Genomic DNA, 19,563 nt, shown 5'->3' with positions numbered 1-19,563 from the left:
GCCTTTGGAGTGTGGGAGGAAACCAGAGCACCTTGAGAAAACCCACGAGGTCACAGGAAGAACATACAAACTCCATACAGACAGCATCCATAGTCCAGATCGAACCTGGGTCTCTGGCGCTGTAAGGCAGCAACTCTACCGCTGCACCACCATATCACCCCAGCTTACCTGACTGTAATATGGCCTTGAGATAATGAGATGAACCAACCACTGGTAAGATAAAGAAGTTCACAACAACAATGATTAGTATCAAAACCATCAATACTCTGCCTCTAGGTCTATTTGGTTCATTTCCCCAGAGACCAGCAACCGTAAAGGGATAAAAGGGGTTCTTAAGGGGTTGGACAGGCTAGATGCAGGAAGATTGTTCCTGATGTTGGGGAAGTCCAGAACAAGGGGTCACCGTTTAAGGATAAGGGGGAAATCTTTTAGGACCGAGATGAGGAAAACATTTTTCACACAGAGAGTGGTGAATCTCTGGAATTCTCTGCCACAGAGGGTGGTTGAAGCGAGTTCATTGGCTATATTTAAGAGGGAGTTAGATATGGCCCTTGTGGCTAAAGGGATCAGGGGGTATGGAGAGAAGGCAGGTACAGGATGCTGAGTTGGATGATCAGCCATGATCCGAATGGCCTACTCCTGCACCTATTTTCTATGTCTATGTCTATGTCTAAAACATGGTGGCAATTAACGGAACGTCCATCATCCTAACCTAGACACTCCACAAACAATGTCACAAAGTGATTAGCTAGCAATTTATCAAATGTGTATTACATTGTTCAGAAATTAAATGAGAGTAGCAGTCAGCTGGACAAATCAGAAAGACTTTAAAGCAATGATCAATGTTCCAGTACTGTACAGATGTTCACTGGTCGACATGGACCTGTTTCCATGCTGTATCTCAAAAACAAAAAGGTGTAGAAAGATATTGGACAAATGCAAGCAAATGGGATTAATTTAGATTGGTATCTTGGTCAGTGTGGACAAGAAGGGCCAAAGAGCTTGTTTCCAGGTTGTGTAGCCCTATGATTCCAGTGCGGCCAGCACAGTGATCCAGGTCCTGCCCTCAAGAACCTTGTGCACAGCGGGAGTGCAAATGTTAGAAGACTTATTTCCATGTTAGCTGAGGAAGACTGAACCTAACTTTCCTTCTAAGAATTCCCTGGGCACCTTTACTAAGTCTGACTTAAAGCTGGATCAACTCCCGAGGTCTGGAAAAAAAACAAGATATCTACCCTTATAAAATAGTAATGAGAGGACTCGCGGGCTTATTGGCAGTCTGAGAGAATTCTCCTTCCAGAGTTAGCATCATCATTACAGAAAGGAATATGGAGATTAATCCCAAATGGTAGCTTGGAGCCAATAACTGGATGATTATACGAAGAATTTTGATTTCCGAGTGCCAAGACTGATCGGTATGTGGTCTTTTATCTTCTTACGCAGAAAACGAGAATGGCACACAAAGTGAATGATACACTCGGGAGACCATGGAGCAAATGTAACGAGGAAATTGTCAGGTCCGAAAAATTATAGCTATTAAACTAAAATGCTTAGTTTAGTTTAGTTTAGTTTAGAGAAGCAGGTTGACCTTCGATCCCCTTGACACTAGTTCAATGTAATCCCACTCGCCTCCTACACACTAGGGACAATTTACAGAAGCCAATTAACCGAAAAAGCTGCACATTTTTGAATTGTGTAAGAAAACCAGTGCACCCGGAGAAAACCCACTCGGTCACAAGGAGAATGTGCAAACTCCACCCAGACAGCACCCATAATCAGGATTGAACCTGGGTCACCGGTGATGTGAGGCAGCAGCTCTACTGCTGTGCCACAGTGCTACCCTTAAATAGGTTGTTTCCTTTGGGGGCAGAATAAGCTGAGGGGAGCTTTAATGGGGATGTGTAAGGTCATGAGAGGATGCGAGCTTGCAGATTTTAGGCATCAGTTAAAATGATTCCAGGGGTGTTTCGGAAATAGACTTTTGCCCAAAATGTAACGGGGATCTTGAACTCATTGGGAGTCAAATGGTAAAAGTAGAAACCATTCATACAGAGCCATAGAGCACAGAGACAGGCCCTTCAGTCAGACCCGTTAATGCTAACCAAGATGCCCCATCTAAGTTAGTTCCATTTGTCTGCATTTGGCCCATATCCCTCTAAACCTTTTAAAAACCATTTGGACATCAGGCACATGGATCAGAAAGGTTTAGAGGACTAAGGGCCAAATTTAAAATCTTGTTATTGTACCTTATGATATCGTAACTATTTGAAGTGCTGTGAGCCAGGATATTGAGGGAGTGTAGCATAGGTTCACCAGGTTAATTCCCGGGATGGCGGGACTGACATATGATGAAAGAATAGATCGACTGGGCTTATATTCACTGTAATTTAGAAGGATGAGAGGGAATCTTATGGAACCATGTAAAATTCTTAAGGGATTGGACAGGCTAGATGCCGGAAAAAAATTCCCGATGTTGGAGGAGTCCAGAACCAGGAGTCACAGTTTAAGAATAAAGGGTAGGCCATTTAAGACTGAGATGAGGAAAACCCTTTTCAGCCAGGGAGTTGTGAATCTGTGGAATTCTCTGCCACAGAATTCAGTGGAGGCCAATTTGCTGGATGTATTCAAGAGAGAGTTAGATATAGCTCTTAGGGCAAACAGAATCAAGGGATATGGGGAGAAAGCAGGAATGGGGTATTGATTCTGGATAATCAGCCATGATCATATTGAATGACAGTGCTGACTCGAAGGGCCAAATGGCCTACTCCTGCACCTATTTTCTATGTTTCTATGTTTCTAGGATGCTACAGGTCAGGACCTGGGAAGTGGGATAGGTTCAAAAATAACTTTTCTTCAGCCCAGAATGGACAGATGGTCAAAGATTTTTCCACTGCCATGAATATCCTTTGTGCTAGAATACTTTGCTACCATTAAGCCAAAGCCTTGTTCCTGACAGCTCTCACCTTGTGCATCGTGACTTATCTATGACACCAACAGACAGTTTGGTCCAATGATCCAGGGATTCAAGTTCAAAACCCTGCCAGGGCAGCTGAGTAGTTTAGATTCAAGTGGTTAAATATATCTGGAACCCTTCGAACAATAATGGTCAGCAGGGAGCTACGGGATTGCCATAAAATGTGTTCTGGTTCTGGGCAGCAGAGTGGTGCATCCAGTAGAGCTGTTGCCTCTCAGCACTGGAAACAAGGGTTTAATCCTGTTGCAGACACAAAGTACTGGAGTAACTACGCGGGTCAGGCAACACTTTTGGAGAAAAAGGAAGGGTGACGTTTCAGGTCGGGACTTTTCTTCAATCCTGATCTTGGATGCTGTCTGCGTGGATCTGTATGATCTTCCTGCGACTGAGTTTGTAAGTTAATTGGCTTCTGTAAACCGCCCTTCGTTTGCAGGAAGTGGATGCGAAAGTCGGATAACAGAGCACTAGTGTGAATGGGTGATCGATGGTCAGCATTGACTCAGTGGGCCAAAGGGCCTGTTTCCATGCTGTATTTCTAAACTAAACTAAATATCTTTTCCGGGGAAAGAAATTGCTCTGGTTACCTGTTCTGTCTAGCCATGTGGTTGGTTGACTCCTAACTGCAGGGGTCAGATTTGGACTCAATAAAGTCCACGTTCTTTTAACATTTAAAAAAAGAAGTGTTTTTTGAGGTTCAGGCAAATTGTTGAGGCATTTTTACTACAACAATACTTTTTTGATTGATTTTTGAATCTTTACCCTGAACTAGCATATTTACCTGGGAAATGTTAGGAATTCTAACATTCTCGGAAAAATCCAGCATTTGTTCAATCAGTTTCATCGAATAGTGAAAGGCCTGAATAGAGTGAATGTGAAAAGGATGTTTTTACTAGCGGAAGAATCTAGGACCAGAGGCCATATCCTCAGAATAAAAGGACAAACCTTTAGAAAAGTGATGAGAAGGGATTTCTTTAGTGGTGAAGTGATTTCTTTAGAGGGTGGTGAATCTGGCATTCATTGCCACAGATGGCGGTGGAGGCCAAATCCATGGATATTTTTAAGGTGGAAACGGACAGATTCTTGATTAGTACGGGAGTCAGGGCTTATGGGGAGAAGGCAGGAGAATGGGGTTGAGAAGGAAAGATAGATCAGCCATGATTGAATGGCAGAGTAGACTGGATGGGCCAAATGACCTTATTCAGCTCCTAGAACTGATGAACTAGCAAAGTAGTCAAATATTTGCTGAAATTCATACAGATTTTGCTGGATTAAATTTGTAGAGCGATATGGGTTAGAAAAATGTATCTTTGCAAACAAGCTGGAGATCTAATCAAGGTCAATGTGCTCTCTCCACAGGAAACATGGCAGTGGTGGAAGGTGAAGGGGAAAGCAATTGGCCATGAACTGTCCATGATCTCACCTACTGCACCCTCGAAAGCACCCAAACGTTCTGTTATCAGTTCGGGAAGTCAAAGTGACCAGGGAAAACATTTGATGACACTGTGGTACAGCGGTAGAATTACTTCTTTACAGCGCCAAAGTTCCGGGTGTGATCCAGACTACAGGTGCTGTCTGTACTGAGTTTGTATGTTCTCTCATCATGGGGTTTTTTCCAGGTGCTCCGGTTTCCTCCCATACTCCAAAGGTTTGTAGGTTACTTGAGTTTGGTAAGAATTGTAAATTGTCCCTAGTGTGTAGGATAGTGCTAGTGTATGGGGATTGGTGGTCGGCGTGGACAAGGTAGTCCCAAGGGCTTGTTTCTGAGCTGTATCTCCAAATTAAACTAAACTAAAAGATGGAAGTGGAGGGGAGACCGCTGGAGGTGACAGACAACGTGTTTGGAGTTGTGTAGGAAGTAACTGCGGATGCTGGTTTAAACCAAAGATAGACACAAATTGCTTTAGTAACTCAGTGGGACAGGCAGCATCTCAGGATAGAAGTGTGAAGAATGGTCTCCGCCCGAAACGTCACCCATTCTTTCTATCCGGAGATGCTGCCTGTCCCGCTGAGTTACTCCAGCATTTTGTGTTTGGAGTTGTCGCGGGCGGTGGTGTTGGTGGAGATGGTCGTGAGAGGCCCTGCAATAACCGGGTGAGCGAGCGGATTGTGCTCAGCCTGCAGCAGCTGCACGGAGCGGCGGTGGAAGCGGCTGCCGGCATCACGCTGGGCCAGGCCGACCCCTACTTCATCTATCCAGTGCCACCAGAACACCCGGCCTCAAAGTGAAAATATAAGAAAATTATATATCTCCCTGGGTCAAGATCAGACATCTCAGAGACTTGGAAGTTGCAAAATGGCACCGTAACGAGGCGACTCTCTGCGTGCTGTTCCAGAAGAGGATCTATTGTACTCATATATACTGTAGCATGATATGACTGGACATCATTCTGAGCAAGCATTTTACTATAACTTTTACTGTGGCAAAATATAAACTAACTGACTAACCAACAAAAAAATGGAAAACTTGGCTCACCAACTAATTATATTTGTAATAAGATCTGCAAATATCTCATGTAAGATATGGTGCATAAGATCATATGATCTCATATGAAGCATATGTTCTCATGACTCATTTTAACAGTTGTAAGATGTTTTTGTACCATCTTCTTGAGTGTCAGTTCAGGGCTCTAACCCTCAAGGGAACACATTGAAAGGTAACAATTTGGGAGAAATGGACATGTCTTGTCAAGTGGTGCAGGTGAATTTTATGATGTTGGTGCTAAAAAAAACCCCATTGAAGAACGCACACTAAGTATGAACTGCATATTAATTCCTTCCAAATTAGGGAGTGGCTGGTAGAATACCAAGTGTCAAAATTACACTTCCATTACTAATTGCTGTGTATTATGTAGCTTGTTTTTTTCATCCAATAACCATTTCATTTCCTCAAGGGAGAGCTGACAGTCTCAAAATGTCACCCATTCCTTTTCTCATCAGAAATGCTGCCTGTCCCAATGAACTACTCCAGCTTTTTGTGTCTATTTTTGGTTTAAACCAGCATCTGCAGTTCCTTCATGCACAGGTTTGTGTTATAGGTCAAATGCGATGCTTTTTTCTACATAAGGGAAATGTAGCTTTAAATGATTTCATAAATGCATCGTAAATAATGTCCAATGTGTGTTAAGGATATATCTAAGAGATAGGTTAAACTAAGATTCTGCTTCACTTCTCTGCTCTTTAACATAAGCCAAATAAAATTGATGGGTTCAGTTTGTTAAGGCAAACCAGTCTAATCTATATCAGTAATACAGCAAAGTGGTGCATATCAGTTGGATCAATGACAAAACCTCCCAATTAGCCTTAGAATCCCTTGTAGACCACCCTATTCCAGGTTCCCTCATTGTTCAATACTGTATTGCATTTCTTCTGCAACGTGCCATTGTAGTTATATTGTGGTCTAGTTAAGCAATGTATGCCCAGCACCTCGAAGGAGGCTGCGGAGATTGGAAGACCTTGTATCTTGCATCTTGAGTACTGCACTCCTCATCACTGAAGGGGATGCCTCCTCAAAAAGGCAGCCGCAAAGCCCCTCCACCCTCTAGGCCTCACTATCATCTTGTCTCGACCTACAAGAAAAAGGCACCGGAGCCTAAGAACCATGACCTCCAGGTTCAAGAACTGCTTCTTCCCGGTAACAAAAAAAAGTCAAAGGACTAGTGAGCTGCACGGCACGGCGGCAAAACAGCAGCATGGTGGCGCAGCGGTGGAATTGCTGCCTTACAGCGCATGCAGCGCCAGAGACCCGGGTTCGATCCCGACTACGGGTGCTGTTTGAACAGAGTTTGCATGTTCTCCCCGTGACCGCGTGGGTTTTCGCTGAGATTTTCGGTTTCCTCCCACACTCCCACAGGTTTTGTAGGTTAATTGGCTTGGGTTTGTTTACTTGGTATAAGTGTAAATTGTCCCTAGTGTGTGTAGGCTTGTGCTAATGTGTGGGGATCGCAGGTCGGCGCAGACTCGATGGGCCGAAGAGCCTGTTTCCGCGCTGTATCTCTAAACTTAGACTGGAGTAACTCAGCGGCATCTATGGAGGACAGGAATAGGCGAAGTTTGGGTCCTTATACAGATTGTTTCGAAGTACCAGCAAACTTGAACACTCTTGAACACTGCGTACCATCAACCACAACCCTACCTCAGCAACTATGATTTCTGTGGACTTTATTTTGGTTGTACTATGGATTTCAATCTTTGCCCATTTGTTGGTCTGGTTACCTAGTATTAACGTGTATTAATTAATTTAAATATTATTGTATTATTGATCATTGAGCATTCATTTTGCATTTTGCATTATTGGGCCTGTTCCGCTGCAACAACTAAGAATTTAATTGTTCCTTTGCTGGTATACACGATAATTAATCACCATTGACTCTAGTCAGTATGTGTGCAGTGGATAAGGATAGTTCTAGAGTTTTTAGTTTTAGTTTTAGTTTTCGAGGTACGGTGTGGAAAAAGGACCTTGTTCCCACTGAGTCCACGTCGACTAACTATCACCCGTACACTAGTTCTATGTTATCCCACTTTTGCATCCTATACACTTAAGGGCAATTTATAGAAGGTAATTAACCTGCAAACATGTACGTCTTTGGAAGGGGCGGGAGGAATTTGCAGCAATCAGAGAAAACCCACATGGTCCCAGGGAGAAGGTACAAACTCCATACAGACAGCATCAGTAGTCAGTATTGAACCCGGGTCCCTGGCGTTGTAGGGCAGCAGGTCTACCGCTGAAACACTCTGCCGTCTTTAGTATTTCTTAGGCCCCCATCGGTCATTGCTGACCATGGGTGTCTCCAGGGTGTTATTCCCTGTATGGAGGTCACCTGTGTGTGACTTTGTTTAACGTGGGGAGACTGGTGCACAGACAGCCACCACACGGTCCTTGACAGATCTGGGTCAGGATCCAGTGGCATGGAGTCCAAGGCGACTGGAGACACTTTTCTGCTGCTGCCTTCATCCACCTTCCCAGCCGCTGTGCGCTCCACTAAGATCAGCCATCATCCTCCGCCTGTTCCACTGTTGAGGGCTTAGTTGGATTGCTCTTTGTCAGAGACTTCCCCCTCGACCTTACCGCCATGGGTGGCCCTATCAGGAGCAAAGCTCCAGACGGCATCGCTCTCGCGATCTCAGGTTCACACAAGCTTCTCCAACACGACAAGGTGACAATCCACAGAGAAGCCTTAGTATTACCGCCTATGGGTTAGCATTGGGTTAGAACATCCATGGTTTGTAGAACCATACACCAGCATTAGGTTCATGGTCTCAGGATAGAGGAGAATTAATGGAGAAAAGGGACAGATAACAGAGGAAATCAAAACTTTTATCACGAGAAGCCTCTGTAACTTTTGGATCAAATGTAGAAATGTAACCAAAGGCTGCACGGTGGCACAGCGTTAGAGTTTCTGCCTTAGAACACCCGAGACCTGGGATCGATCCTGACAACAGCTGCTGTCTGTACAGAGTTTGTACGTTCTCCCCGTGACCTGCATGGGTTTTCTCCAGGAGCTCCAGTTTCCTCTCACAATCCAAAGACATCCAGGTTTGTACATTAATTGGCTTGGTAAAATTGTAAACTGTCCCTAGTGTGTGTAGGATCAAGTTAGTGTGTGGGGATCTCTGGTCGGCGCAGAATCGGTGGGCCGAATGGCCTGTTTCCGTGCTGTATCTCTAAACTAAACAAAGAAGTAACTGTTCATCTGAAATGCCTATTAAATACTTATAATACCAGAAAGACACTGTAGAAAGATCATGTAAGAAATATTTTCCAATTATTGTTTTTTTCATTGGAGGATATGTAAGATTCGGGAGCTTTCGAAAATCAGACTTTAAATGCTATTCACTTTTCTCAGGGGAAACATTTCTTTATTCATTCTTGCTGCCAATGAGTCAAGAACTAGGTGTGTCCTAGGTTATAATGTGACATTGCACACAATACTGTTTGTGGCCAGCAGTGGGTCTGGAAGTCTTAAAATATTCATAAATCAAGGATTTGGTTTCCTAACGCAGCTACATTAAGAATTCCCACTTCTTGATTACTACACAGAATGGAATAGAAGCAGTTGGAATACTTTCCCATTCATAGAGATACAAGCTTTCTCTTTGTATTCATTGTTGAGCTGTGGACACTAGGCAAGGCCAACATCTACTATCCTTCACTAATATGTCATGTGATAGTAGATTTAGGCCATTCGGCCCATCAAGTCCACTCCACCATTCAATCATGGCTAATTCTATCTCTCCCTCCTAACCCCATTTTCCTGCCTTCGCCCCATAACCACTGAGATCTGTACTAATCACGAATCTATCTATCTCTGCCTTAAAAATATCCACTGAATATGCCACCAAAAATATTCCTGGGGCGCCGCATGATTGGCAGTCCCGCCACCAGTCTGTTTGTTTTTTCGTCTTTTTTTGTTTTAAGTGCGTGTTAAAAGTTTGTGTTAAAAGTTTGAGTAAATGTTCTCCGGTTTGTTTTATGTAGGGGGAGGAGTCGGGGGAAACTTTTTTTTCAGTTTCTTACCTTGCCGGAGATGCAATTAATTTTCGGATCGCATTCTCTGGTCGCTCTGCGGCCTACCATCGATGGAGCTGGAGGCCTCCTCGGACTGACCTTGGGTCCCACCGCGGGGCGTGGACTTACATCGGAGTCATTCCTTGCCTGGGATCACTCCAACCGCGGCCTGTGGATTTTACAACGGGAGCTCGCAGTCTCGGGTGAGGCCGTGGATTTCGGGAGCTCCAATGTCACAGAAGTTTCGACCAGCCCAGACACGGGGTTTGATCGTCCGGCGCAGTGGAGCTGACATCCCCCCGATGCTGGAGCTGATTGCCTCAATGTGGAGGGCCCACCGCCAATTACACGAGTCAAGATCATCCCGCCAATGGAGGGCTCAAAGCCCCCGACCACGGGAGAGCAAAGGGAAGAGATTGAACTTTTTTTTTGCCTTCCATCACAGTGAGGAAGGTGGAGGAGTCACTGTGATGGATGTTTATGTTAAAATGTGTTTTGACCTTGGGTCAGTCCGGGGAGGCCTCCAGCTCCATCGATGGTAGGCCGTAGAGTGACCGGAGAATGCGATCCGAACATTTATCGCATCTCCGGCAAGGTATTTGTATGACTGGCTTGGCAAATGAAATTCCTCATATGTTGCAAAACATACTTGGCTAATATAGTATTATTGGGATTGACTGCCTCCACAGCCTTCTGTGCCAAAGAATTCCACAGATTCACCACCCTCCAACTAAAGAAATGTCTCCTCATCTGCTTCCTAAAAGAACACCCTATCATTCTGAGGCTATGGCCTCTAGTCCTAGGCTCTCCCACTAGTGGAAACATCCTCTCCACATCCACTCTATCCAAGCCTTTCACTATTCTCTATGTTTCAATGAGGTCCCCCCTCATTCTTCTAAACTCCAGAGTGCAGGCCCAGTGCCGACAAATGCTCTTCACGGGTTAACCTACTCATTCCTGGGATCATTCTTGTAGGAATATTGGACATTTAGTGTTATAGCTTCACATCTCCTGTGTCCTGTCACTGTTTGGCTTGGGACATCATTACATTTAATTTAGTTTAGAGATGAGAGACCAGCAGTCGGGGACAAAAGTCTCATTCACCTGAGGAGTGGATGGATCAGTGGGTTTGTCTGTTTGGATGAGTCATGTGACTTCATGGCACAGTGGAAGTGGGAAATGGGGTCCAACTCTAAGAGAAGGCGGCCATGTTAGGTGGCTGCACGTAAACATGTCAGTGAGAAAATGAACAGACTTTGCCTGAGCTGGTTCATTGTAGGCATCTACCGCTGAAGAGATCTACACGAGGTGCTGCCTCAAAAAGCAGCTCATATCATCAAAATCCCACACCAAGGTTAGACATAAAATGCTGGAGTAACGCAGCATTGCTGCCTGTCCCGCTGAGTTACTCCGACATTTTGTGTCTATCTTTGGTTTAAACCAGCATCTCCATCCAGTTCCTTCATACACAAAGACCTACATCACCCTGGTCACCCTCTCATCTTGCTGCCACCATCAGGAAGATGGTACAGGAGCCCCTTATCCCCAAAGTTAATCCCAAATCCAGCCTGGAAATATTTTGTCTCCATGTGCATGACCTCCAGGTTCAGGAACCACTTCTTCCCCACAACCATCAGGCTCTTGAATCACCCTGCACAACGCTATCTACTGCCCTACCTCAGCACCGAACTACTGTGGCCTTTGTATTAAAGTTAGACAACGCACTTTGACTTGCCCTATTATGGTCCAATCTACCTAATATAACTGGTAATTTATTGTATTATTTATTGTGTATTTATTTGTGTGTTATTATGTTAATGTTCTTGTGAAGCTGCAGCATGAAAGAATTTCATTGTTCTGTTCCCAGTGCATAAGTCAATTAAACACTCTTGATTTGGCTTGGACCTGTTTACATCACACTATTCTAATTGAGCAGCACCATTACAACCTGCTTGGACTAACTGCGCTAGATGGCAAGTACAATTCAGGACCATGGTCAAGTTTCAACCGCAAACCTCCAGGACAAGCTCAAAATAATGCATTGGAGATGCAGCCCTTTTTATTGAGTTACTCTGGCACTTTGTGTACTTTTTTTTTAAACCAGCATCTGCAGTTTCTTCTTTCTGCAGAAGATGCATTGTTGGTGCATTTGAGGCTGGAAGTGCCTGTCGCAATTTCTGGAGAGGAACAGTGTAGTGTAGTGCAGCTTAGTTCATACAAGATGGAAACAGACCCTTGGGCCTGCCGAGTCCATGCCGACCATCGATCACCCGTTCACACTAGTTCCATGTTATCCCACTTTCGCATCCGCACCAGGAGCAATTGTACAGGGGCCGATTAATCTACAAACCCGCATGTCTTTGGGATGTGGGAGGAAACTGAAGCACCCGGATGAAACCCACTCAGTCACAGGAAGAATGTTCAAACGACGCACACACAGCGCCCGAGGTCAGGATCAGACCTGGAAGGATCCGATCTGGCACTTTGATACAGCAGCTCTAGCAGCCACACCACTGTGCCACCCCTTATCCCCAAAGTTAATCCCAAATCCAGCCTGGAAATATTTTGTCTCCATGTGCATGGTGTTAGGCAGTGGAATTTCTAGGCGTTCTTATCTTGCAATGAAAAAGAATAAGCTAATCAAATCATTAAAACCCAGACAGACGGTAGAGCAGTTAAAATAAAAATATTAGGTTCCAGGGATTTATGATTAAGGGAATTGTATACAAAAATAAAGAGATAGAAGTAAGCCAATGCAAATCATTGCTTAAACCAACATTAGGGAATGCTGCCAATTTTCCCTACCGCTAATTCTTATGGAAACAGGGACTCAGAGAATCCTGTAAATCACTGTTTTAATTGACTGGAAAGACTCCAGACCAAAGTCCCTGGGAGAGTTAATCATGATTTACCACAGTAGAACCCAGTAACATTTTTCTTTTTAAATGATTCCAGGATTTCACAGATAAAATTCCTTTGTTACCTTTTAACAGTCAAAGGGTTCGGCATCATTTATTGTTTGTGACACCAAGGAACAACAGCATCTGAGCAGGGATAAGGGGGGGATATTTTCAGGCTGAATTTAGTGAAGGGGAAGGTGAAAGCCTAGTGCAGGTCTTCCTAAATAAGCAGGGGATACTCTATGCCTTAGCAGGCTTAAAGATGGATAAATCCTCAAGACTTGTGTAGTGACTTTGAATGAGCCATTCGGATTTGGAACTGAAGATGTAATATGTCTTTATTAACCACAACAAGTAGTCATTCTCTTAGTTTAGTTTAAAGATATGGAAATACAGCACTGAGACAGTCCCTCCGGCCCACCGAGTCCGTGTGAACCAGCGATCCCCATACACTAGCCCTATCCTACAGATGAGGGACAATTTTCTAATTTTTTTAACCAAAGCCAAATTAACCTACAAGCCCGTGCGTCTTTGGAGTGTGGGAGGAAACCGAAGCACCTGGGGAACACCCATACGGTCATGGGGAAAACGTACAAATTCCACACAGACAGCCCCCATAGCCAGGATAGAACTCTGGCACTGCTTTCTCCATGCTTTAATTTTTTAATTTCCAAAAATAAATTTTATTCAGAATAAAAAATCTATACAAAACATCTACACATTAATTTGAGCCAATTTCAATAGTGTTTGCAACTATCCTTAAACCAAACATGGTTTTGCATGTTATGATGCTATTTCATTGCCAAAAGGTTTTTTTAGTCTTCCTCGGTACACATGACAATAATAAGCTAAACTAAACTAAATGCTTGTGGCACTCTGGGGTGATATCTCTCCCCTTTATCCCCATCAGACTCTGCCCCTCAATATCCAGCAGCAGAAGGACACTCGACTGTGGTTCTCGCCCCACAGAGCTTTGGCGTTGACTCCACCAAGCTGTAGCGAGTCCCATAGCACGTTTTCCTGCAGTCTGGAATGGACCAGTCGGCAACATTCCCTGACAGACATCTTGCTGTGGTGGGAGGCCAATAGGTTTTGGGCAGATCAAAGAGCATCTTTCACCGAGTTGATGATCTTCCAGCATTCGTCTCCAAAATTCTCCCTGGGAACTGCCCGTAAATCTGCTAAGGAACTGTTAGTTTGCTGAACTTAAAAGTGCACTTAGAATTTATATTCTTTAAGCACAAAGATAGCAGCTGTTTTGGTGAAGGTTTAGTTTAGTTTAGTTTAGTGCTATAGCACGGAAACAGGCCCTTCGGCCCACCGAGTCCGCACCGACCAATGGTCCCCGCACATTAACACTATCCTACACCCACTTGGGACAGTTTACACATGCACCAAGCCGATTAACCTACATACTTGTACTTCTTTGGAGTGTGGGACGAAACCGAACAAATCGGAGAAAACCCACGCGGTCACGGGGAGAACGTACAAACTCCGTACAGACAGCACCCGCAGTCGGGATCCAACCCTGGGTCTCCGGCGCTGCAAGCGCTGTAAGGCAGCAACTTTACCGCTGCGCCACCATGGGCTGGTGTGGTGCATTGACAAATGTTTATGCTCTTCAATTTTCAATGAGTAATCTTTTTGCAATAAAACTGATAATATTTTTTTTAATAAAATAGGAAATTTAATAAAATTAGGTCAGACCTCAACTTATTGATCATCATAGCAGCAACAGCAGCCAACATCTTCATGTGAACTGTTTAACTGTTTTACCAAAGGCTGTAAGGATTTTGTAGAAACAAGGAACTTTAGATGCTGGTTTACAAAAAAAACACAAAGTGCTGGAGTAATTCAACTGATCAGGCAGCATCTCTGAATATCATGGATAGGTGTAATTTTGGGTCGGGACCCGACTTCAGACTGATTGTGGGGAGGGGGGTGGAAAGAAATCTGGTTAAACGAAAAGGGATTACTTTCAGTTCAAAGCAACGAGTTTTTGTTTGTGCAAGCGGCACTTTGGGGAATTTGCAAAGCAGTTGAGGTTCCAGCGCAATTAATAGCACTTCCCACTCACCCTTCCCTTCCCCTTAAACACCTGCTGCAAAGCAGATGGGTCGTAGAGGCTTTTACATTGTGGTATAGGTGGACTGGAAACTGTCCTGCTTATTCTGCAATTAGTATTGGTATATTTCTGTCACGTGGAACAAGATAGAATGAAAAAAAGTATATTTGCATGCTCTCCAATTAAATCAGATAAAACTACACATGAGTACAATCAAGCATACAGAAGTAGAACAGAAGATAGACACAAAATGCTCGAGTAACTCAGCGGGCCAGGCAGCATCTCTGGAGAGAAGCAATGGGCGACGTTTCAGGTTGAGACCCTTCTTCATACTGATGAAGTTTCTTGACCCGAAACGTCACCCATTCCTTCTCTCCAGGGATGCTGCCTGTACCACTGGATTACTCCAGCATTTTGTATCTATTTTCACCTTAAACCAGTATCTGCAGCTCCTTCCTACACATGTAGAACAAGGTAGTGCACAGAGAATAGTACCAGAGTGCCGAATATAATTTTTCAGCATTGTGGCTTTACAGTTCCAGAGAAAATCTCTCATGGTCCACAGTGAGATAGATTGGAAGATTGGGACTACACCCTAGCTTATGAGAGGACAGTTTAGTATCCTGATAACAGCTCTGATAAAAGATGAAGCTGCTCCTCAATCTGGTGGTGCATGCTTTCAAGCTTTTGTACCTTCTGCCCGATGGAAGAAGGCGAATGACGAAGGTGAAAAAGTCCTTGATTATGTTAGCTTCTTTTCCAAGGATGGTGTCGATTTGGAGAAAGGGCGGGGGCAGGGGAGGGGAGGGGGGGGGGGGTGGAGGGGGTTCTGGACTGTGCTATACTGGGCTCTATCCACATCTTTGCAATTTCTTACAGTCTTGAGCAGAGCTGTGTCTAAACCAAACTGTGATCATAGAATCATAGAATCATAGAAAGTAGGTGCGAGAGTAGACCTGATGAAAGCTAATAATATGTTATCGATGGTGCATGGTATGCACAGAAAGGTTGGTAAAGGTGGTGGGAGATATAATTTGCACTTGAGAAGTAGAGGTGACGGTGAGCTTTATTTGCCATAGCTTTCATGTAGTCGGTCCAGGACAGATTGTTTGTTATATTTACCCCTCGGTATTGTCACATGCACCAAGATACAGTGAGAAACTGTTTCATGCTATCCAGTCAAATCATACCATACATGAGCATAATCAAAACATACAGAAATACAACAGGTAGTGCAAATAGAAAAAAAATACCAGAATGCAGAATATAGTATTATCGCATTATAGCATTACAGTTACAGAGAAAGTGCAGATAGAAAAGTGCAGTAGTTATAATGAGGTTGAATGGCAGATCAGGACTACACTCTTAGCTCATGAGAGGACCATATAGTCTGGTAACAGAGGGGAGAAGCTGTTCATGAATCTGGTGGCATGTACTTTCAACTATGGAGCTGAATACTAAGCTTGGTTCATTTGGAGTCACGTCCTTTTAACTCTTGCGGCCAGTTCAAATCCAGCCTGCGATGCTGAACTCTTGGGTACTCTTCTTTTTTGCGGTTAGCAGTTGATGTTACACTCATGCTCATAGTCCAAATCAGGAAGCTGTTCCCTGGGCACGAGGGTGGGAACGCAATGCCAAGCAGGTTGCGACATGAATTGGTGGCACCACCCAGCAATGTGATTTTATTGCGGACTACACCCACAATTATCTTGTCACATTGTTTACCTAGTGGGTACTGTGGTGGGGGAGTCAAGCCGACAAAATTAAAGCAGTGTAAAAACAGAACCACTAACGAAATGCACAAATAAAGAAATGAAAGAAATTTGCAGAAATGCCTAGTGTCAAAACTAATTCAGAGGAGAACTGAAAATGAATTAATTTACGTTAACAATTAAACTATATGAATGGGCTATTTGTTAAGTTCAGGTCAGGTTGAACCGCGATCAACTTCAAGCTTTGAGACAAATTTGTACATTGTCTTGGATCCATTGTGGCAAAATTGGATCACTAATGCAGAAAGAAACAAGAAGCATCATTTATTTGTCAGAATTCCATTGAGAGTCGACAAAGAAAAAAAATCTAAGCATAGTTTTAAGGTGACGGGGGGCACAATTCAGTCCATCTTGAAAGTTATTTTGAAATGCCTGGAATGCACTGCCATGGCTGATGGAGGTACATGGATCTGCAGGGAATGGAAGGGTATGGATCACTTGCAGGCAGAGGAGATCATTTATCTTGCTATCGTGTTCGATACAGACATCATGCGCCGAAGGGCCTTTTCCTGTGCTGTGCTGTTCTATGTTCTATCTCTGAATCTCTCAAGTGTTCTGCACCAAGAATTATAAGGATAACTCGTCAGACTTCCAACCTGAAGTCAATGAAGGAAATAGCCGGTGTGCACTCATGCAAATGCTGAAAGGAGCAACAGTGTTTATACATTATACTGAAAATATTCAGCAGGTCAGGAAGTGCCTGTGGAGAAAAAGGTGGAGCATTGAATTTAAAGATTACTTTAAAAATCATTGGGACAGGTACATGGATAGGAAAGGTTTAGAGGCAAATGGGCCAAACACAGGCAGGTGGAACAAGTATAGGTGGGAATCTTGGTTGGCGTGGGCATATTGGGCCGAAGGAGTTGCTTTCTTGCTCCCATGTCTCAATTCAGGTTGATGCCCTTCAATGAGAACTGGGAAAAGTTGGATAAGAAACAAGTTGGTACAAAATAGAAGAAAAAACTGTCAAACTACTCATAGTTTGACCTGGACGAAGCAAAGCCCATTTCATGTGCTAAAACAAGGCCAGGAATTAGGAATTCCACTGGCATAAGGGGAAACAAATGGCAATCAGTGTAAATACTCTCCTCAGGGTTAATGTAGTTTAGATTAGAGATAGCACGGAAACATGCCCTTTATCCCACCGAGTCCATGCTGCACAGCGATCCCAGTACACTAACGCTATCCCACACAAGCTCGGGATAATTTACAATTATACCAAGCCAATTAACCTACAAATCTGTACGTCTTTGGAGTGTGGGAGGAAACCGGAGTTCCCGGAGAAAACCCACACAAGTCATGGGGAGACCGTACAAACTCCTTACAGACAGCGCCCGTAGACAGGATTGGATCCGGGTCTCTTGCGCTGTAAGGCAGCAACTCTACCCATAAATGTCACTGTGCCGGAAACATATCTTGCCCAGAGTGAGATGGCTGCAGCTGTTGGAGCTGCTGGAGTGGTTAGACCTGCTGCCACATTGCTCCAGAAAACACCAGTGCTGTGTGGAGTTTTCTTGTTCTCCCTGTATGTGCAGCAATACATTTGAGGAACAAACAAGTGGTAAACGAGGAACAAAATTAATATTTGAAATGTATTTGACTTGTCAAGTGAAAATAACATTGCTTAACCTTGTTTGATCAATATTTTCATTGAACTTGAATAGCTTCTCATGGAAACCAAAGTAGTGGTTTTAATATGATATTTTAAAGTACTGTCTTGGAATTGTGCTCAATAACCAATTAATGTGGAACTGGATATAAACAGGAATAAAATAACCTTCATTATGATCTGTAGGCTCATCCCAATCAATAGATATTTTCTGTCGACCTGTCTGAAGAAGGGTCCCGACCCAAAACGTCGCCGATCCATTCCCTCCACAGATACTGCCTGACCTGCTGAGTTACTCCAGTACTTTGTGTTTTACTCAACATTCCACCATCTGCAGTTCCTCGTGTCACCATTTTACTGCTCCATTGCAAAACCTCCTCAAAACCTATTTTGAAGAAGGTTTCTTCCTCTTGCTGACAGGAGTTCTGAGAGACCCTCTCTCATTGTCCGCCCTTTATGATTCCCGCCCCTTCAACTGAATTCTGACCCAGATTCACTACTACAGCCACGTGTGGTTCAAGTCTGAAGAAGGGACTCGACCCAAAACGTCACCTATCCTTTCCCTCCACTGATACTGCCTGACCCGTTGAGTTACACCAACACTGTGTTTTGCGTGATATTTCAGTATCTGCAATTCATTACATCTTCAGATATTTTCTGGTTCTGTGTCGCTCCAGTGTGGCTTTTTAAAGTGAGTTGGGGGGTAGGGGGGAGAGGAGATTTAATAGGAATGTGAGGGCCAACTTTTTAATTACACAAAGGTTGGTTGGTATACGGAACGAACTGCCAGAGAGGGTAGTTGAGGCAGGTACTATCACAATGTTTAAAAGATATTTGGACAGATACATGAATTGGATAGATTTAGAAGGATGTGGCCCTTCTTCACTGTGGAATTCTCTGCCACAGAAGGCAGTGCAGGCTAATTCACTGGATGTATTCAAGAGAGGGTTAGATATAGCTCTTAGGGCTAACGGAATCAAGGGATATGGAGAGAAATCAGGAACGGGGTACTGATTTTGAATGATCAGCCATGATCATATCGAATGGCAGTGCTGGTTCAAAGGGGCAAATAGCCTCCCCCTGCACCTATTTTCTCTGTTTGTATGTTTCAAAATGTAGGCAGGTAGGACTAGTGTAAATAGGCATGTTGGTCGGAGTGGGCAAGTTGGGCTGAAGGGCCTGTTTCCATATTGTATGACTCTATGACTATGACTAACTGATTATTGCTGAACATCAATACTCCTTGTTCATATTACAACAAAAATGAGAGTAATCAAGGGGACGTACCCAGAGGATAAGTTGTTTAGATAATTCAAAAGCCAGTAATTTTTGCATTATTAAATTGATCATAATTTTCTCAAATGAAAAGTCTTGAAAGTGGCTACGAGGTTCATGTTCATAAGTGATTGGAGCAGAATTAGGCCATTCGGCCCATCATCCACTCCGCTATTCAATCATGGATGATCTATCTCTCCCTCCTAACTCCATTCTCCTGCCTTCTCCCCATAACCCCTGACAATCAAGAATCAAGAATCAAGAATCTATCATCTTTGCCATTATGGTGATGAAACACAAAGTCAGCACTTAAAAATTAAACGAAGTAAAAAAAAAAGGTTCTTATTGACTCTGACATCTCACGTTCCATAAACTGCTGCTCTGCAGTGTTTCACCCTGTCTTACTGCCTATAACACATTTCTTCCTGTCAGTTGTATTCACTGGGTGGTCACTACAGAAGAC

General features: G+C 43.7%; 1 long non-coding RNA gene across 1 annotated transcript; it reads right to left on the bottom strand.

Annotated features, from left to right (window-relative positions):
- Window positions 1–4,086: 4,086 nt before the first annotated feature.
- LOC116989686 lies at window positions 4,087–16,105 on the bottom strand. The gene is made up of 3 exons (XR_004416293.1): window positions 16,095–16,105; window positions 10,974–10,976; window positions 4,087–4,193 (listed from the first exon to the last, which is right to left on the bottom strand). It is a non-coding gene; the product is annotated as an uncharacterized LOC116989686 (long non-coding RNA).
- Window positions 16,106–19,563: the final 3,458 nt, after the last annotated feature.

This window comes from Amblyraja radiata, chromosome 29 (genome assembly GCF_010909765.2).
Source record: "Amblyraja radiata isolate CabotCenter1 chromosome 29, sAmbRad1.1.pri, whole genome shotgun sequence".
Lineage (NCBI taxonomy): Eukaryota > Metazoa > Chordata > Chondrichthyes > Rajiformes > Rajidae > Amblyraja > Amblyraja radiata.
Note: the sequence above shows the minus strand (reverse complement) of the source record. Positions and strands in the feature narration are given on the sequence as shown.